This window comes from Lepidochelys olivacea, assembly GCF_965140295.1.
Source record: "Lepidochelys olivacea isolate rLepOli2 genome assembly, chromosome: 12".
Taxonomy (NCBI): domain Eukaryota; kingdom Metazoa; phylum Chordata; order Testudines; family Cheloniidae; genus Lepidochelys; species Lepidochelys olivacea.
The window spans coordinates 10,920,888-10,938,684 of NC_140422.1; the positions used below are offsets into that span (position 1 = coordinate 10,920,888).

Consider the following 17,797-nt stretch of genomic DNA (forward strand, 5'->3'; position numbering starts at 1 on the left):
GCTCTGTATTTCTGAATCATCCGCTCAGCTGGGGCAATGCTGTTACAAACCATCCCCAGAACGCTGACTGGTTTTTGGCTGAGGGGTGAAATTTCAATTGGTTGGAGAGCCCATGACAAGAACACCCATCCTACTCTGAAGAGTATTAATGCCAGATGTGGAACATAACCCAAACTCTGGGTTCAGTGGTGTTTAAATTGTTAGTTTATACGGAAATTTATATCTAGCTATGAGTAGTAGTGTAATGGAGTCCCAGTTGCGTCAAAACTTTCATCGTGAATGCATGGCTGCCATCAGTCAGATGTGAACTTGGAACTGTATGCTAGCTATATATATCTCTCTATGGTGAGTGCTGGCTGTATGCTTAATGGTTTAAAACAGAAGCACTTCTAAAAGTTCTTTTCCTGAGCAATGCTCTGAACTGCAGCTGTCTGGGGCAAAATTTAGAAGCTGTTTTTTTGTTTTAAATTTTTTTTAATTTTTAAAAAGTACTGCGGGGGGGGGGGGGGGGGAGACCTGTTAGATCTCTCTGCTAAATCAGGATGGTTTCTCATCATACTTCTATCTTTTTAAATTTGGTGGATAGTTTGTACAGCTTTCAAAGCCCTAAATCATAGTTTCCACAGGCTAATAAATCTTATCAAAAGTCTTTTGTGATATTCAGTCTATGTCTGTACATAATTCCTAGCTATCCTCCAAGGCACCAGCCTAAATGTCTTGTCGTACTTGATGTCTATACTTGTCAAATATCTATAGACTTGCTATGTCTGTCTGCCCTAGCTTGGTCCTCTCTAAAGCAAACTGTAGATATTCAGCCCTTCTAATATTTCTAATTTAATTAATCTAGTCCCCCCAAAATACTTATTGCTTTACACTCCACTCAGGCTAGTTTTCCTACAACTTCTGAAAAATATGCAGCTCAAAACTGAGCACCACTTTCTGGCATGGGGCGCTCACACATATATAGAGGGGAAATACTATCCAGTTACAAGTGTAGTTTAGATTTGAACTGTATATTGTTACTATGTAGCAGTATGCAGTTACCAGGTAGGAAGCCTTTTTGAAAATGAGAATTTTATTCTTCTGAGGAGAAACTGATATTTCAACATTTGTTTTTTGTCTTGAATTAGGATGAAACTGTGAGATTTTTGTAGAACAAAAAGCCTCAATTAGGAAACACTGTAACATTTTGCCTGGACACTCAAAATGTTTTGTTTCAGGTTGGTTTGACAATGACCTGCATCTGCCTAAGCTGCCTCATGGGAGTTGTAGTCCACCCTGGGAGTCTGAAATAGAAAACTACATCTCCCATGTTACACTGTGGCCATTCAGCACTTCCAAGCAAGTGGTTGGCCAGAGTGTGAAGGAGGAAGTAGGGAAAAGAGAGCTCTAAATCTGAGGTGGCTGAGGCAGTAGCAGGGAAGGGGCTGTCACTGTAATTCCCATTGTATAATCACTTAAGAATATATGTGCCTATTGCACTTTAATGTTTCAATTGCTTTTAAAATGGTGTGGCTGCGTGCATTGTGGATAACTCGATGAAGCTATCTGCTCAATGAGCAGCTCAGAGTGTTCTTATATGGAGATGGGGGACATAATTCAACAAAAGCAAATGGTAGCAAATTCAGAACTGATTTAAAAGGCTGTATTTGTTCACTGAATGTGTAATTAGACTGTGGGATGCATTACCACAGATGTTGTCAAGGCCAAGAATTTATTATTATTCATAGAGGGATTGGATGGTTATATGGATAACAAGAATACCTAGAGTTTGAAACAGTTAATACAGAAGTTTTGGAATGGATAAAAACCTCATACTTCAGCATTTAAACAAATCTCTTCTTATTAGTTTTAGGATGAGACATCCATGGGGAGGCAGATTGCATCACCCGTGCCTAATGTGGGGTCCCTGGACCTTTCTTTGTAGTAACTGATGCTAGCTACTGTCAGAGACGAGATACTGGATTAGATGGGCTATAGAGTTAGGCAGTTCCTACACTAGTGTTCAGACAATGTCCATTGCGTACACACCTTATTACACATGGTGTTCAATAGGTAGCTGAACATTTAACTGACAACTCGTGCCTCACCTGGATCCATGTCTAATGACAGATCTGAATATATAGTCTCTCCCTTTAGGTCTAATTTCCTCCACTGATTTCCTGTCCCTCTCCCCAGTCCTGTTACTTTGACCGTGATGACGTGGCCTTGAGGTACATGGCCCAGTTCCAGAGGAAGCAGTCCCACAAGGAAAGGGAACATGCAGAGAAGTTCCTGAAATACCAGAACAGACGAGGAGGACGTATTATTCTGCAGGACATAAAGGTGAGAAACAAATCAGGATGTAAGAGAAGGATCTCTGGAACTAAGGAGTTTAAATATTTGTTTTAGGTATACTTTTTGGCTGTAATTGATGGACTCCTACATGAATGTGACCGATGAGCTAAAGTAACAGCCAAATATTTAGAAAGCTGTCTGACCCATTTGCCTAGCTTTCTGACAAGAGGTATGGGCTTCAGAAATAGGTGTATTCGTGTCTCTTCTTGGAGGAGAGGGGTGGCTGGCATCTGCTAATCTTTGTGGTAAAGAGGCGGTGTTTTGAGGAAAGTGTTTGGATGAGAAAACCAAGGTAAATGTCCTGCCAAGTTGATAGTCATACAGGTCTACCAGTGCAAGACGCTTGCAGCACACCAGCCTGAGTAAATTTTAGCTCTAACTGGTGTTACCACAGTCTGATACAGCATTGAGGATATATCTTTAAGTAGGAATAACTAAGAAAACAAGTTAAACAAAAGCCCAGTGAGGGGAGTGAACTCCCTGTGCCAGTGAAGCACATGGGTGAAGCAGTGGGGCTTGGCCAAACAGAGGTATTGCATACTACAGAAGGCACAGACTTCAGTAAGTGAAGCTAGAAGGCCATTTGTGAAAGGGCACATAATTTTCTGTTTGGGCTTGTGCAGAAGCCAGAGTGGGATGAGTGGGGGAACAGCCTGGAGGCTCTGCAATGTGCCCTCCAGCTGGAGAAGACTCTGAACCAGGCCCTGCTGGACTTGCATAAGCTGGCTACAGAGCAGAATGACCCTCATGTGAGTATGTATGCGAGTTGAGACTGAAGCAGAGATGTAGCGTATGTTCCCATATACCTTTTCTGGGTGGGGAGTGGGAGATTTCTAATATGACCACAGTAGCTGTTGGCCTGTTTAGAGTCTTTCAAACTAGAAGACATTTATCTTTTTGAGATTCCCTAACTTACCAGTTTCACCATGTAATGGTAATCTCACAAAATGGAGGGAGTTTTAACTGCAAGCGCTCAATGACATACTATTGACACAATATCTCTCCCTATGTAGTTGGCCATGAACATGCTGCTTGGCACTCAACCTTGCACTGAGAAGCAGGCCCAAGTCCTCAATGGAGCTATGCTGGTTTGACAAGTGGCGTCAAAAGTGACCTCTACTAAATGAGGATCTGGTCCACAATGGAATCTTCTGTCAATGATTTTTGATGGAAAATGTGGTTTCTATGTAAGCAGTGTCAGGATGAGCTCCACCCTGACATCTGGTGGTGGCAAATTGTGGAAAAGAACTTCAGGGGCCGATCTCATTTGCATAGGCACACCCACCCCACCTAGAATGAGGCCATAGCTGCCCAAATAGTCACTTTGGCTGCTGTGGGATCCTCAGTGTCTCTGTTATTGCGGCTTGTAGGCCGCAGAGCGGACAGAGCGAAGCAGTTCGTGGGGCGGCTGGTGGAGCGGAGCGGAGTGAAGGCCTATGGAGCTGTGGGGCGGTCAGCTTCAGATCCTGTAAGGTGCCTCTTACCCCCCCCCCCCCGCCATCTCCACCCAGGTTGGGAGGTAAAGCTCTGCAGATAAAATTTCGAACTCTGGGGCTGCCCTGACCAGGGACAGAGACTTTTGGGTCATTGGACTTTTGGGACTTTGGGTGATTTGGGGTTGCTGGACTCAAGAACCAAAGGGAAAGGGCATGCCCCAATTTCCTTGGGGTGGGTTTTTTGCTCATGGGTAGTGTTATGAATCCTGTTGGTGCTGTTTCCCCAACATAATGCCACATTGTTTCTCTCTGTTATTAAAAGGCTTTTTGCTACACTCAGACTATGTGCTTGTGAGAGGGGAAGTATTGCCTCTTGGAGGCGTCCAGCGGGGGTGGTATATATTTGTCCCAGGTCACTGGGTGGGGGCTCGAGCCAGTTTGCATTGTGTTATTGGAATGGATCCCCTAGATATTGAACTCGGCCCTTGTTGCTGCCAACTCTGACAGGCAGAAGGGTTACATCTACAAAACTGAAAAGTTTCCATTGGAGAAACCTCTTTCTGCCAATATCTTTCAGATTTCTGTTGGAGAAAATCTGAACCATTTAACTTTTGGGTCATTTTAACACCATCTCTCATCTTTCTGAGATGCCACGGTGCTTTATGGGGTTTCAGGTGACTTATGTCCTCCTTCTCTTCTGTTGGCTGGGTGCACTGTCCATGCTACAACTCACATGGTACACCAATTTCCTCTCTGGCTGAATCACAGTGGTGGATCATTCATGGAATGTTGTCTGGTTGGGTTGTCAGGCTTATGGAGGAGAATGGGGGCATGTGGCACCCAGATTCCAACTCCTGGGAGACACCACAGCAGCTCAGGCAGACAGGTTCTGTTGCGGTTCAAATACAAGACAGCACAGAGCTTTAAGTAAGCAAACAGGCTGGTCTGCCAACGGACTGGTCCTGTCAGCTTTCCACCCTCTCCTTTATTCTTTCTCTCCCCCCGCGCATTACATTCTCCAACAGATCAAAGGAATACAGCGGCTTTGTTTAACATTCTTATTTACCAATTTCTATCTACCGCATTCCTTGCTCTCGGGCCTTGAGCCCAGACCTGGGAGGCTTCCCACGGTTCATGTCATCTGGGTGAGATTCCAAGGTTCATGCCCTTGAGAGGAGCTGTGTGTGCACAGCTCCTACGCAACACTCCGGGTGTGCCCTGAATGTTGCCGAGTGCCTGAACCTTGTATGAATCCTACATCCCCTCTTTTTTTATTTGTGCTCGGCCATCTCATGGTAGCCATCAATTTGCTTTTGCAAGCCAATTAACTCCCGGACAGACAAGGTCATAACTCGTGGAGCCTTCCAGGGCGGGTCTTGACAAAGCCTTAACAAAAAGGAAATACATTGCACACAGCAACAGCAAAAAATAAGCTTAAGAAGGTAAAGTGTAATTGGCTGGGCCCCAATTAGCCATGCTAGAGTACTGGGAAGAGAGGTTCGTGTAAGCAGCGAGCATCATCTCATTCCCAGTTTCCTCAGGGTGATGACATACTGGAATAAGGCACGTACCTAACAATTCTTCAGCTGCTACAAAATCAGATAAACAAAAGTGGGTAACATTTGAAGCCAATCTTTCCCATAGGTTATATGTCATTCGGGCCCGTAACGGAGGAAGCGCTCCCGAGCCAACCCCTACAGGAAATAGCAGGCACAAAAGGCATACAATCAATACAGAATTAGCAGTAATTTGGGTGAGAATTGCCACAAACAAAGTCTCAGGAGTCTCTGGCTGTTGGTTTGCTGCCAGTCTTCATTGAGCCGCAGCGACCAATGCTTTTACTGCTCCCCATGTCATGGGCTGGCTTGGGATGCTACGCCTCCTCCATCTCCGTCTCGCCGTTGTCAACCCGGGAGGCACCGCGTTCTCCTCCAAGGTCAGCTGAAACTCCGGTATGGGGTTCAATAGCCCCTGGTGCCACGCCATGCTGTTTCAGTGCTGGTCGCACACACCGGGCCGGAACCCACAACGCTCCTGCAGGGAGAAACACAGCAGCATATCCCCGACCCCAAGTGATTAAAGGCACTGGGCCCAGCCATTGCAGATCGGGCAGCTGACAGTAATAGACACGCGGTCTTTCCAGTACCTCGGACTTATGAAAATGCCAATCCGTGGGGGTCTGCTGATCTACATTCAGAGTTAAATTATTTAAAGTAAACAAAAGGATATGCATTTGTTGCTGAATGTCTCCTAAGGTTCAGAGACGCAGCTTCCCTTGTTTTAATTGTTTGTCGAGCAAGGTTTTTAGCGTGCGATTTGCACGTTCAACAATAGCTTGGCCTGTGGAATTATAAGGGATCCCGTGTTTGAGACAGACATCCCATTGGGCACAAAAGGTGGAGAGGGCTGTGGAGCAATAGGCTGGGGCATTATCCATTTTTATCTGGCTCGGGCGACCCATAACAGCAAAACAGGCTAGCAAATGGTGAATAACTTTGGGAGTGGCTTCCCCACGCTGTGGGGTTGCCCAGAGGAATCCCGAATAGGTATCAATGGAAACATGTAAAAACGAATAGGGGCGGAATTGTGGCACGTGAGTGACATCCCTTTGCCACAGCTGATTCGCTGCGGTACCTCTGGGGTTAACGGCATAAGAAAAGGTAGGGGCAGCAGCGGCACGGTGGGGGCAGGAACGAACAATAGAACGTGCATGATCAGCAGGAATGTGAAACTGTCGGGCCAAAACAGAGGCAGACTGATGAAAAAAGGAATGGCTTTCAATGGGGTCAGAAAAAAGGGAATTTACCTGACCACGTAACGTGCGATCAGCGCGCGCATTGCCTTCAGTGAGTAGCCCAGGCAGAGGGGTATGACTGCGAATATGAGCAACAAAATAAAGGAAATTACGAGTGGTGAGGAGATACTGTAAGGACAAAAACAGGCGAAGAAGGTCTGCATCGACCTGAGGGGTGATGAGGGCAAGGGGTAAATGATCAATTACCTGATAAACATAATGGGTGTCCACGATCAAATTAAAGGGACAATCAGCAAAAAGTTGAAAGGCCAAAATAACAGTAGCTAGTTCCAAGGACTAGTGAAGCTCTCCAAGTGCTGTGCATGCAAATATTGTTGTACAAGTGAATGAAGCGCTTTCAGCTTTTCTAGGGGGAGGGGCCACTGGTCAATCCATATGGGCTCTAAGGATTGCCATACCAATGGTAATGCGGATGGCAAGGTGGGTGAGGGAGGATTTTGGGCCATTATATATTAATATCGAGGGTGGTGTCCAGCTTTACAAGTAAGTCACGGCCCCAAATATTGAGGTGGACAGGGAGTACAAAGGGGTGGATTGTAGCAAGGGCACGGCCTCCTGGTTTAGAGACCGTGACCCAAGACAAACTTTGGCCCCGGGTTTGCTACCCCCGATCCCCCACAACTCTTTAGAAGGAACTGTTGGCCAACCGACCGGCCACTCCGGATCACGAATCACCGTAACGTCAGCTCCAGTGTCCACCAGCCCTGTAAAAGGAACATTATTTAAGAGAAGTGTTAACTGAGGTTTTGAGGGGCGGACCGACATTGTTAGAGCAACAAGTGGAGAGGACGTGTTGTGAGACGGCAACTGAGACAGCGTTGATCCAAAGCCGTTCCTGCCCCGGGCTCGATCCTCTGCGGCTGGCACCTGATAGGGGACTAAAATCAATTGCGCAATTGACCGTCCACGTGGGAGCGACTGAGGAAGATGGGTCCATACCTGAACCTTAATAACGCCGGTGTAATCGGCGTCAATGACCCCTGGGATGACAAAAAAACCCTGTTTCCCAGCGTGTGAGCGAGGGAGAACCAGACCCACAAATCCGGCAGGGAGAGGTCCCTTCACCTGTGTAGGTATGGCGCAAACCTCCCCTGGCAACTGAAAATCAGTGTCCTCCTGCATAATCAAATCAAGCCCTGCACTTCCAGCAGTCGCCGCCCTCATGGAATCTATGGATTTTAAGGCAGAGGAACAGTTGTCTGAGTGGGAAACACCCCCATTTGGCCCTGGGTTCGGGGGAGACCCGTCATGCAGTTTCCCGACCCGCTACGACACTGATTAGCCCAGTGATAGCCCTTCCGACACTTGGGGCACTTCTTTGAGGGGCACTTCTTTGCCGTCGATGAGCGGCACTCCCGCTGAAAGTGACCCTCCTTACCACAGCGATAACAACACTTCCCCTCTTTCCCGCTTTTCCGCAGGGCGGCGGCCAGAACCCCAGCTTTATGTGCTTGTGTGCCGATGTTTTGGCACGCCCGCAGCATGTCTGACAGCTCTAGAATGCCAGCGGCTTGTGCCGCCTGCAGAGCACGGCGGCAATCCTCGTTCGCATTTTCAACCGCCATTTTTAACAGGATCTCCTGCGCTGCCGCAGGGTTATCCACCTGTCGGAGGATAGCCTCCTGCAATCTGTTGGTAAAATCCATAAAGGACTCTGATGCACCCTGACAGATACTGGCAAAGCTTTTGGTAGGCTTGCCTGAATCTGGGACCTTCCAGAAAGCATGCTGGGCGCAGGTGGAAATAATGGGGAAGACGGCCTGAGGGAGTTGAGACTGCATCTGAATGGTAGCAAACTGGCCCTCCCCTGCCAAGTGCTCATAAATGATACCTTGCTCTCTATATACCTGGGCTTGGTGTTCTGCCATCTGCCGATACTCACTAAGCCAAATAACATACTGACTGGGCGTCAGCATCATGCGCAACAGCGCCTTCCAATCTTCAGGGATCAGGGTGTACCCAGTACCTAGCCCTTCAATGAGACCACGTACATACGTGCTAGTCAGGCCGAACTCGCAAATCACTTTCTTTACCTCTCTGATCACCGAGTAAGGCAAACTGACCCAGTTTGCAACCTGGTTGCCCTGGCCATCATCCTGCCAGGTCACCGGACAAACTGAAACCAGATCAGCCAGCTCCTCTGCTGTAATATCTGAGCGAGTCTTCGCTGCGTGAACCATTTGTTGCACCAGCGAAAGCCCCTGAGCAGACATGGATGACCCCCCGGAGGGCCCCGGAGCATGGGGCCCCACGGGGAGATGGTAATCACACACCAGCTCCGGTGGGGAAGGCAAGGGAGGCGGTGGTAATAGAGGCACTGGGGGCGAAGCAGGGGGAGGGATGGCTGCAGGAGCGGACAGGGGTGGCGGGATCGGCAGCCCCTCTGATGGCGCGGGAGAGGGCCTTTCTGAGGCAACATGCTGTGTCACATCGCCAGGAGGGGGGATGACTGCAGGAGCGGACGGGAGTGGTGAGAGCACTGGCCCCGCGAGGGAGGGCCTGTCCGAGGCGACACGCTGTATCGCGTCGCGGCAGAGGTGCCAGGCGTGTAAAGCCTGCACGGGCGCCCGAGGCTCTTTGTGCAATGTCTGGCCCAACCGCTCCCAGTCTGCTAGCTTAAGGATTCTGGCTTCAGGGTACCACGGGCATTGGGCACTCACCTCCTGTAGCAGGAGAGTGAGTTCTCGAGTGGGGCAGTCATGCTGAGCCTTACGCAGCAAATACTGTAGCTCATTGCAGTGTTGCACTTGCAAAGCAGAGAGGGAGCTTCCCATACTTACCACAATGAAAAATACTCACCGGGATCCGCGAAGCGGATGAGTGATGAGTCTGAAACCCTTGCCAGGCGAGGTGAGTGCTGAGGGCCCCACGTTTGGGCGCCAGTTGTTGCGGTTCAAATACAAGACAGCACAGAGCTTTAAGCAAGCAAACAGGCTGGTCTGCCAACGGACTGGTCCTGTCAGCTTTCCACCCTCTCCTTTATTCTTTCTCTCCCCCCGCGCATTACATTCTCCAACAGATCAAAGGAATACAGTGGCTTTGTTTAACATTCTTATTTACCAATTTCTATCTACCGCATTCCTTGCTCTCGGGCCTTGAGCCCAGTCCTGGGAGGCTTCCCACGGTTCATGTCATCTGGGTGAGATTCCAAGGTTCATGTCCTTGAGAGGAGCTGTGTGTGCACAGCTCCTACACAACACTCCAGGTGTGCCCTGAATGTTGCCGAGTGCCTGAACCTTGTATGAATCCTACAAGGTTCCATGTCAAACTTAGCCAAAATGTGATGTTGAATGTTTCTGAATTGGGGGTGTGGGTGTGGAATCTTGTCCTGATTAGGAAACTCCAATTTTTTGAGGTTTCCATCCAGAGCTAGAATCATGGAAATGTAGGGCTGGAAGGGACCTCAAGAGGTCCTTTAGTTCAATTCTCTCTGCAGAGACAGGACCAAGTAAACCTAGATCATCCCTGACAAATGTTTGTGCAACTTTGTTCTTAAAACCTCTAATGGTGGGGATTCCACAGCCTCGTTGGAAACCTTTTCCCAGGCTTAACTATCTTTACACTTGGAAAGCTCTTCCAAATACCTAACCTAAATCTCCTTTGCTGCAGATTAAGCCTGTTTCTACTTGTCCTACCTTCAGTAGACACAAATGCCAGTTGATCTCCATCCTCTTTATAACTGCCCTTAACCTATTTGAAGACTGTTATGGATCCTTGCTTGTGCTCTTTTTCTAAAGATTACACATGCTCAGTTTTTAACCATGCTTCAGAGGTCAGGTATTCTAAACCTCTTATCATATTTGTTGCTCTCCCCTGGACTCTCTCCAATGTAGCCATATTTTTCCCCCCTTCCTAAGTCCAAAGTACTTCATTGGTTTCTATTGAATTTCATCTTTTTGATTTCAGACCAATTCTCCAATTTGGCAAGGTTGTTTTACATTCTAAAATTGTCCTTCAAGGAGTTAGAAACCCCTCTCAGCTTGGTGTCCTCTACAGATTTGTAAATGGATATTCTCTATTCCATGATCCAAGTCATTGATGAAAATTCTGACTAGTACCTGATCAGGACAGACCCCTGTAGTATCCTACCAGATAAACTTTTCCAGTTTGAGGGCTAACCTTTGAAATGTACCCCTTGAGTATGTTCTTTTGACTAATTTTGTACCCATATTATAGTAATTTTAATCTAGACCACATTTTCCTTGCTTCTGAGAATGTCATGTGGGACTGTCAAAAGCCTTACTAAAATTTTACACTGTTTCCCCCATCCTCTGGGTCAGTAGAATCATAGAATATCAGGGTTGGAAGGGACCTCAGGAGGTCATCTAGTCCAACCCCCTGCTCAAAGCAGGACCAATCCCCCAACTAAATCATCCCAGCCAGGGCTTTGTCAAGCCTGACCTTGAAAACCTCAAAGGAAGGAGATTCCACCACCTCCGTAGGTAACACATTGCAGTGCTTCACCACCCTCCTAGTGAAAATGTTTTTCCTAATATTCAACCTAAATCTCCCTCACTGCAACTTGAGACCATTACTCCTCTTTCTGTCATCTGCTACCATTGAACAGTCTAGATCCATCCTCTTTGGAACCCCCTTTCAGGTAGTTGAAGGCTGTTATCAAATCCCCCCTCATTCTTCTCTTCTGCAAACTAAATAATCCCAGTTCCCTCAGCCCCTCCTCATTTTTGTTGCCCTTTGCTAGACTCTTTCCCATTTTTTCCACATCCTTCTTGTAGTGTGGGGCCCAAAACTGGACACACTACTCCAGATGGGGCCTCACCAATGCCAAATAGTGGGGAATGATCACGTCCCTCGATCTGCTGGCAATGCTCCTACTTATACAGCCCAAAATGCTGTTAGCCTTCTTGGCGACAAGGGCACACTGTTGACTCATATCCAGCTTCTCGTCCACTATAACCCCTAGGTCCTCTTCTGCAGAACTGCTGCCTAGCCACTTGGTCCCTAGTCTGTAGCGGTGCATGGGATCCTTCCGTCCTAAGTGCAGGACTCTGCTCTTGTCCTTGTTGAACCTCATCAGATTTCTTTTTGGCCCAATCCTAGATAAATTGGAGGTCCCTCTGTATCCTATCCCTACCCTCCTGCGTATCTACCACTCCTTCCAGTTTAGTGTCATCTGCAAACTTGCTGAGGATGCAATCCATGTCATCCTCCAGATCATTAATGAAGATATTGAACAAAACCGGCCCTAAGACTGACCCTTGGGGCACTCCGATTGATACCAGCTGCCAACAAGACATGGAGACATTGATCACTATCTGTTGAGCCCGACGATCTAGCCAGCTTTCTATCTGCCTTATAATCCATTCATCCAGCCCATACTTCTTTAACTTGCTGGCAAGAATACTGTGGGAGACTGTATCAAAAGCTTTGCTAAAGTCAAGGAATAACATGTCCAGTAACCTTGTCAGAGGGGAAATTAAATTGGTTTGGCATGGCTTGTTCTTGACAAATCCATGTTGGTTATTACTTATTACCCTATTATTTTCTGTGTTTACAAACTCATTAATAACTTGTTCCAATATCTTTCCAGGTATCTAAGTTAGGCTGACTGATCTACAATTCCCCAAGTCCTTTACCTGTTTGGATTGATTCAGCTAGTTCCTTAAGTACCCTAGATTAATTTCATTAGGCCCTGCTGACTTGAATATATCTAACTTATCTAAATATTCTTTAAAATGTTCTTTTCCTATTGTGACCAGATGCTTAAAACAATTAACCTGTTCAATGAAGACTTAAGCAAAATAGGCATTAAACACCTCAACTTTCTAGCGGTCGTCATCGTTATCTCTCCTTCCCTGCTAAGCAGAGGACCTATACCTTCCTTTCTTTCTCTTGCTGCCCATGCATTTTAAAACCTCTTCTTATTGTCTCTATATTCCCTTGTTAGGTGTAATTCATTTTCTGCCTTAGCTTTTTTGATTTTTGTTCATCCATGTACAATATTCTTTTATATACTCCTCCTTAGTTATTTGTCCATGGTTCCATTTTTTTTTAAAGGTCATTAAAGAGCTGCTGATGGAGCCATACTGGCCTCTTCCTATCTTTTCTCCACATTGGGATAGTTTACTGTTATGCCATTAATATTGTTTCTTTCAGAAACTTGCAGCTCTCCTGAATTCCTTCTTTCCCCCTCCCCCCTGCATATATTTTATTCCCTTGGGACCTTGCCCCTACTGCTTGAGTTGGGATGAAATGTGGAAGTAGCAAAACTTTATAGGACTGAAATTCCAATTTTTAGTCCTCTCTACACAAATCACTTAAACATCAAGTGACCGTACAACAGAACAGGTGATATCTATTCTTCATAAACTCTCTCTTTAGCTGTGTGACTTTCTGAAGTCTGAGTATCTGGAGGAGCAGGGAAGGCCATCAAGCAGCTGGGAGACCATGTCACCAACCTGAAGCTCTTGGGAGTGCCCCAGAACGGCACCGGAGAGTACCTGTTCAACAAGCACACCCTGGGGGAGAGCAGCCGAACTTCACTCCAAGATACTACCTAGCTTGGTGACATCTATGTGCCCAGAGAAGATAAATTGACTGAACGCTAAACACTGTGAATAAAACATGGCTTTGAATTGAACTCGATGTTTTTTTGGCCTTATTTTGTGAACTGGCTTACATGTATAGCTTTGCTGTACTTACAGGCAATAGAACTCAAAATACTGTCAGTGCTCTAACTACTACACATTAATAACATGCGTGCGCTTCTTGACTTTGCCCACTTCAGCAGGAATCTGAAACGTAATACTCAATCATAGTTGTAGGCTCAGTCACGTCTTGTCTTATCCCTCAACCACTACCCTAAACAGATTCAGAAACTACTGTTCGTACAAATGAGCTCATTTTCTTATAGTCACTTAAGAACCAACTATCTCTATCTTCCACTCAAGTCTGCCACACTGTTGGCTCTCCAGGCAGTATTTCCACACCAGTGAGATTCCGTCTCCCCCATCACTGTAGGTAGTGGGTGAAAATCTCTTACCTCTAAGGCATAGGCGCCGACTCCGTGGATGCTCCAGGGCTGGAGCACCCACCGGGAAAAATTAGTGGGTGCTCTGCACCCACTGGCAGCCACGCGCCCCACCCCACCTCACCTCCTCCTTTCCCTGAGCGTGCCGCATCCCCGCTCCTCAGCCTACCTCCCAGCACTTGCTGCTGCCAAACAGCTGTAGCAAGCTCCGGGAGGGAGGGGGAGAAGCGGGAACCTGGAATGGTCAGGGGAGGAGGTGGGGAAGAGGCAGGGTGGGGATTTGGGGAAGGAGTTGGAATGGGAGTGGGAGCACCCACTGGCACCAGTAGAAGTCAGCACCCTGTGCTATAAGATTCTGATTAAGAAGAATGATGCCATGTACTAGCTTGCCCAAGCAAGCAGTCTAGTGCCTCTCAAACAGAGCTTTCCAGGTAACCTCTCACAAGAGGACTGTTCTTCTGCCCCCTGACTTCTATAGGCAGCAGTTTGCAATTGGCAGAGATGTTATTTTGTCAGAAGCTATCTGGAAAGCTGTAGTTGATGGGAGGGAGGAACCCTTCCTAAGCACAGTCGTATCCTTCCTGTTTACAGGGCTCTGGCATTGGATTTCTGAGAACCATGGTTCCAGAGCTCCTTGAGAATGAAGCCAGGTACCACGCAAGGCTGAATGTGTTCAAAGGCCATCTCTTCAATGTTCTCTTAGCACTGAGCTCTCCTTTCTAAAAAGGCACCATAGAGCTGGTGAAAAGAAGAGTGAGAAATGGTCGAGTAACTGTATTTAAGGCATCCGATGAAGTGAGCTGTAGCTCACGAAAGCTTATGCTCAAATAAATTTGTTTGTCTCTAAGGTGCCACAAGTACTCCTTTTCTTTTCACAAGATAATGCCATTTAATGAGTAACTGCGATAGCTAAAAATCTGCACTTCTAACTCCTATTTGTAATCCTCCTGCAGCTTTGTGACTTCCTGGAGTCTGACTACCTGGAGGAGCAGGTGAAGGCCATCAAGCAGCTGGGAGACCACCTCACCAACCTGAAGCTCTTGGGAATGCCCCAGAATGGCATGGGAGAGTACCTGTTTGACAAGCGCACTCTGGGGGAGAGCAGCTGAACTTCATGGTGTAGAACCAGTCCACGGTGCTGGCTCACCAGTGCATAGATGTATTGCCTTATTTGCAATGTATGAAAATAAAACATGGTGTTCACCTGTGGCTCATCTGACTTTACTTACAGGGTGCTCTAATTAAATTTGTCAGTGTTGTGAGCCCCTGCCAACAGGGGCTGACATAGAAATGACTGTATGCTACATAATGTATGGATGGCTGTTGGCCATGCCTGGTTCATTACAAGCCCAAACTATACTTAAACTCTAAAATCCACTTTCTTGTGCCGCTGCCAGTGTATAATATCAAATCCTCCTGAAGTGACCCTATGTGCATAAATGGCAGCTGCATCCCACACCAGGCACATGGGCCATTTAAACGTGTAGTTTGAGGCCATTATTGCCCCACAAAGAGGGATAAGGAATATCCCTATTCAGGATATTCACCTGCTGCCATACAAGTGTTTCCTCTACCCATGTCCTTTGTAGCTATAAGCCTGGTGCTCTAAAGTCAATGCATTTGAATGATAAGTCTCTGTGAGGATGACTACTAATCATAGTGCATCACGAGCTATTTGGGATAGTGGGGTGGGATAACTGGATACTGCTCTGGGTGTGTGTGTGATAAAGGAAAAGCAGAACACCCCCTCTTCTGCTGAGGAGCTGCACTGTGAATGAGTGGGGTAGACGTCCAAGGCAAGAGTGAATAATACAAGAACACTGCCATCAATCATCTGATGTCAAACTGTAATTGTGTGAGTAGTGGACTGAGCTTCCCGATAGCTGAGGAATTGTGCCATTAGTATGACTAGGTTTAGAAATCCCCTGGTTGTGGGCGCACATGTGACCACCATAGAATCATAGAATATCAGGGTTGGAAGGGACCTCAGGAGATCATCTAGTCCAACCTTCTGCTCAAAGTCGGACCAATCCCCAATTAAATCATCCAACAGATTTTTGCCCCATATCCCTAAATGGCCCCCTCAAGGATTGAGCTCACAACCCTGGGTTTAGCAGGCCACTGCTCAAACCACTGAGCTATCCTTCCCCCCACTTACTTGAGGCTAGACCCACTTGCTGTTGCATATACTTGCTACTCAGCCTGAATCAGGAAATCTCTGTGCATGTGGGTGGGTCTCTGAGATCTCTCCTGCATAGACCATCCTCTCATTGGATACTAAATACATATATTGGCTATGGCTGGAACCTACTCACCTGCTTCAGGCTAGTATTGTATATACATGTCAGGAGGCAGAGGTGCAGTCTTGCTCCTTTATTCTGTGGCAGGATCACAGCTACAGAACTCCTTGCCGGGGTAAATGAGATAAAATAGTACTTTGAAAAAAAAAACGGGGGGCAGGGGGGTGGACAAACACTCAGGGCATCTGTCCTCCAAAATAGGGGGAGGAGCAAGAGAGAGAGAGAAAAAGATCTCTTGGCTTAGTAGATACTATGGTGATAGGTGCCTTTGGAATAGCCTCTTTCTACCCAAAAAGAGCTGAATTTTGAATATGACATGAAATTATCTTTGTTGAGAAGTTAGAGATGGGGCTGATGCCATTTGGTTTATAGAAGGTGCAACTGAAGATTTAAAGAAAGTGACAGCTTGAAACCTGTTTGTCCTCAAATATCCTGCATGGAGTAATACAGCACCAGAGAGCTACATCTACGCAGAGGCTGTTAATAAACACAAAGTTATTGAGAGCTGGGCTCTTTGTAGTCTCGTATTCTAGCATAGTGATAACTGGAAGAGTAGCAGGGCTGTCAGTGTTGCTCTTTGCCTTTTCTACTGCCCCCGCCCCATGAGATCTGGTACCAGCAGCCACGTTCAAGGTCACTGATTTTCTACAACTCATTGCTCAGTGTCAAGGTATATTTTGCGACTCCCAGTCTCTTTGAAGTTGCTTGACAAAGGGAATCCTGCTTTAAGTCTATGTTTAATTTGGGAGGAACAGATTTCCAAGATGGCTTAATATGTGAGATATTCTATGTAAATGGAGTATTGCCCTTACAGACTATTCAGGAACTCCATTCTTTGACTCCCACATCCCACCGCTACCTGCATTATCCAAAGGGTCATCTGTTGCTTTCTTCTCTGATGCGGCTCTGGTATGCAGCAGGATCCATTCCAGATGCTAAGAGCTGCTTCCTAGGAATGAATGGAAGAGAAGACCTATCAGTGTGTGCTTTTCAAATTTTGTTTTTAAATTTTGTGGTTAAGAAATATGGATGGCAGAGAGAGGGATTTCCCAGTGTCCCTGAACGTGTGACCCTTTGAGGAAAAACTGGATCCTGCAGCCAGGGGTACTGGAACAATTTTCACAGTGCGGGTGCTGAGAGCCATTGAACCAAACTGTAAACCCGGTGAATAATGGACTCCACATCAATCCAGAGGGTGCGGCAGCACCCTTAATTCCAGGACCTTTGCCTGCAGCTGGGTTTCTGAGAATTCAGTCATTCCTTGCAATGCTGTCAGACAGACTTGCTGCATTGACATTAGCTGGGAGGAACAGACCTCTGTAAAACACGTGGGATGCAGGGTATTCTGTTTTTGCATTGCCACAAGAATAGTTAGATGGCTGTTCTTGTTGGAATCATTGCCATTTTCACATATGTTGGCTGCTCCTGTCCATGTCCCCTGGGCTCCTCTTGTGTCCCTCCAGTTCCCTTAGGTCTCCACTGCTCTGCTTGAGCTGTCCTCTTCCAGTTATACTTTTGCTGTTATTATTTTTTCCTTTGTAGTGCCCATAATGAGCTGGGTGCTACACAAATATGAGGGAAGGCACAATCCCCGTTTACACTCCATTGTGATGCTCCAGCCTTTGCACTTTCCTACCACAGTCTCTCCTGGGAGAAACCCCAGCCTGTTAGAGACAGATCTGAACAGAGAGGGGATTTCAGAGTTCTCCATAGAACAGAACAGGGAGTTGCATTAAGCTGCATTTCAGACATCTGAGTGGCTTTGGCGTTCCTTGGGAAATGTCACAAGAAATGGGAAGCCATGTGCAGGCCAAGGAACATGTATCTAATCTCATGTGTATCTATTCTGTGTGGGCATTTATATAGCCTCTATTATCATAGTGACTCAGCAGCTATATAAACATTCCTCCAGACACCC

The 17,797-nt window shown here is 46.7% G+C and overlaps 1 pseudogene across 1 annotated transcript; it reads left to right on the forward strand.

Annotated features, from left to right (window-relative positions):
* Positions 1-229: 229 nt before the first annotated feature.
* On the forward strand, positions 230-14,690 carry LOC311529248 (ferritin heavy chain A-like; annotated as a pseudogene). Its single transcript, XR_014714737.1, has 4 exons — positions 230-345; positions 2,179-2,325; positions 2,961-3,086; positions 14,533-14,690. The product of XR_014714737.1 is annotated as a ferritin heavy chain A-like (transcript).
* Positions 14,691-17,797: the final 3,107 nt, after the last annotated feature.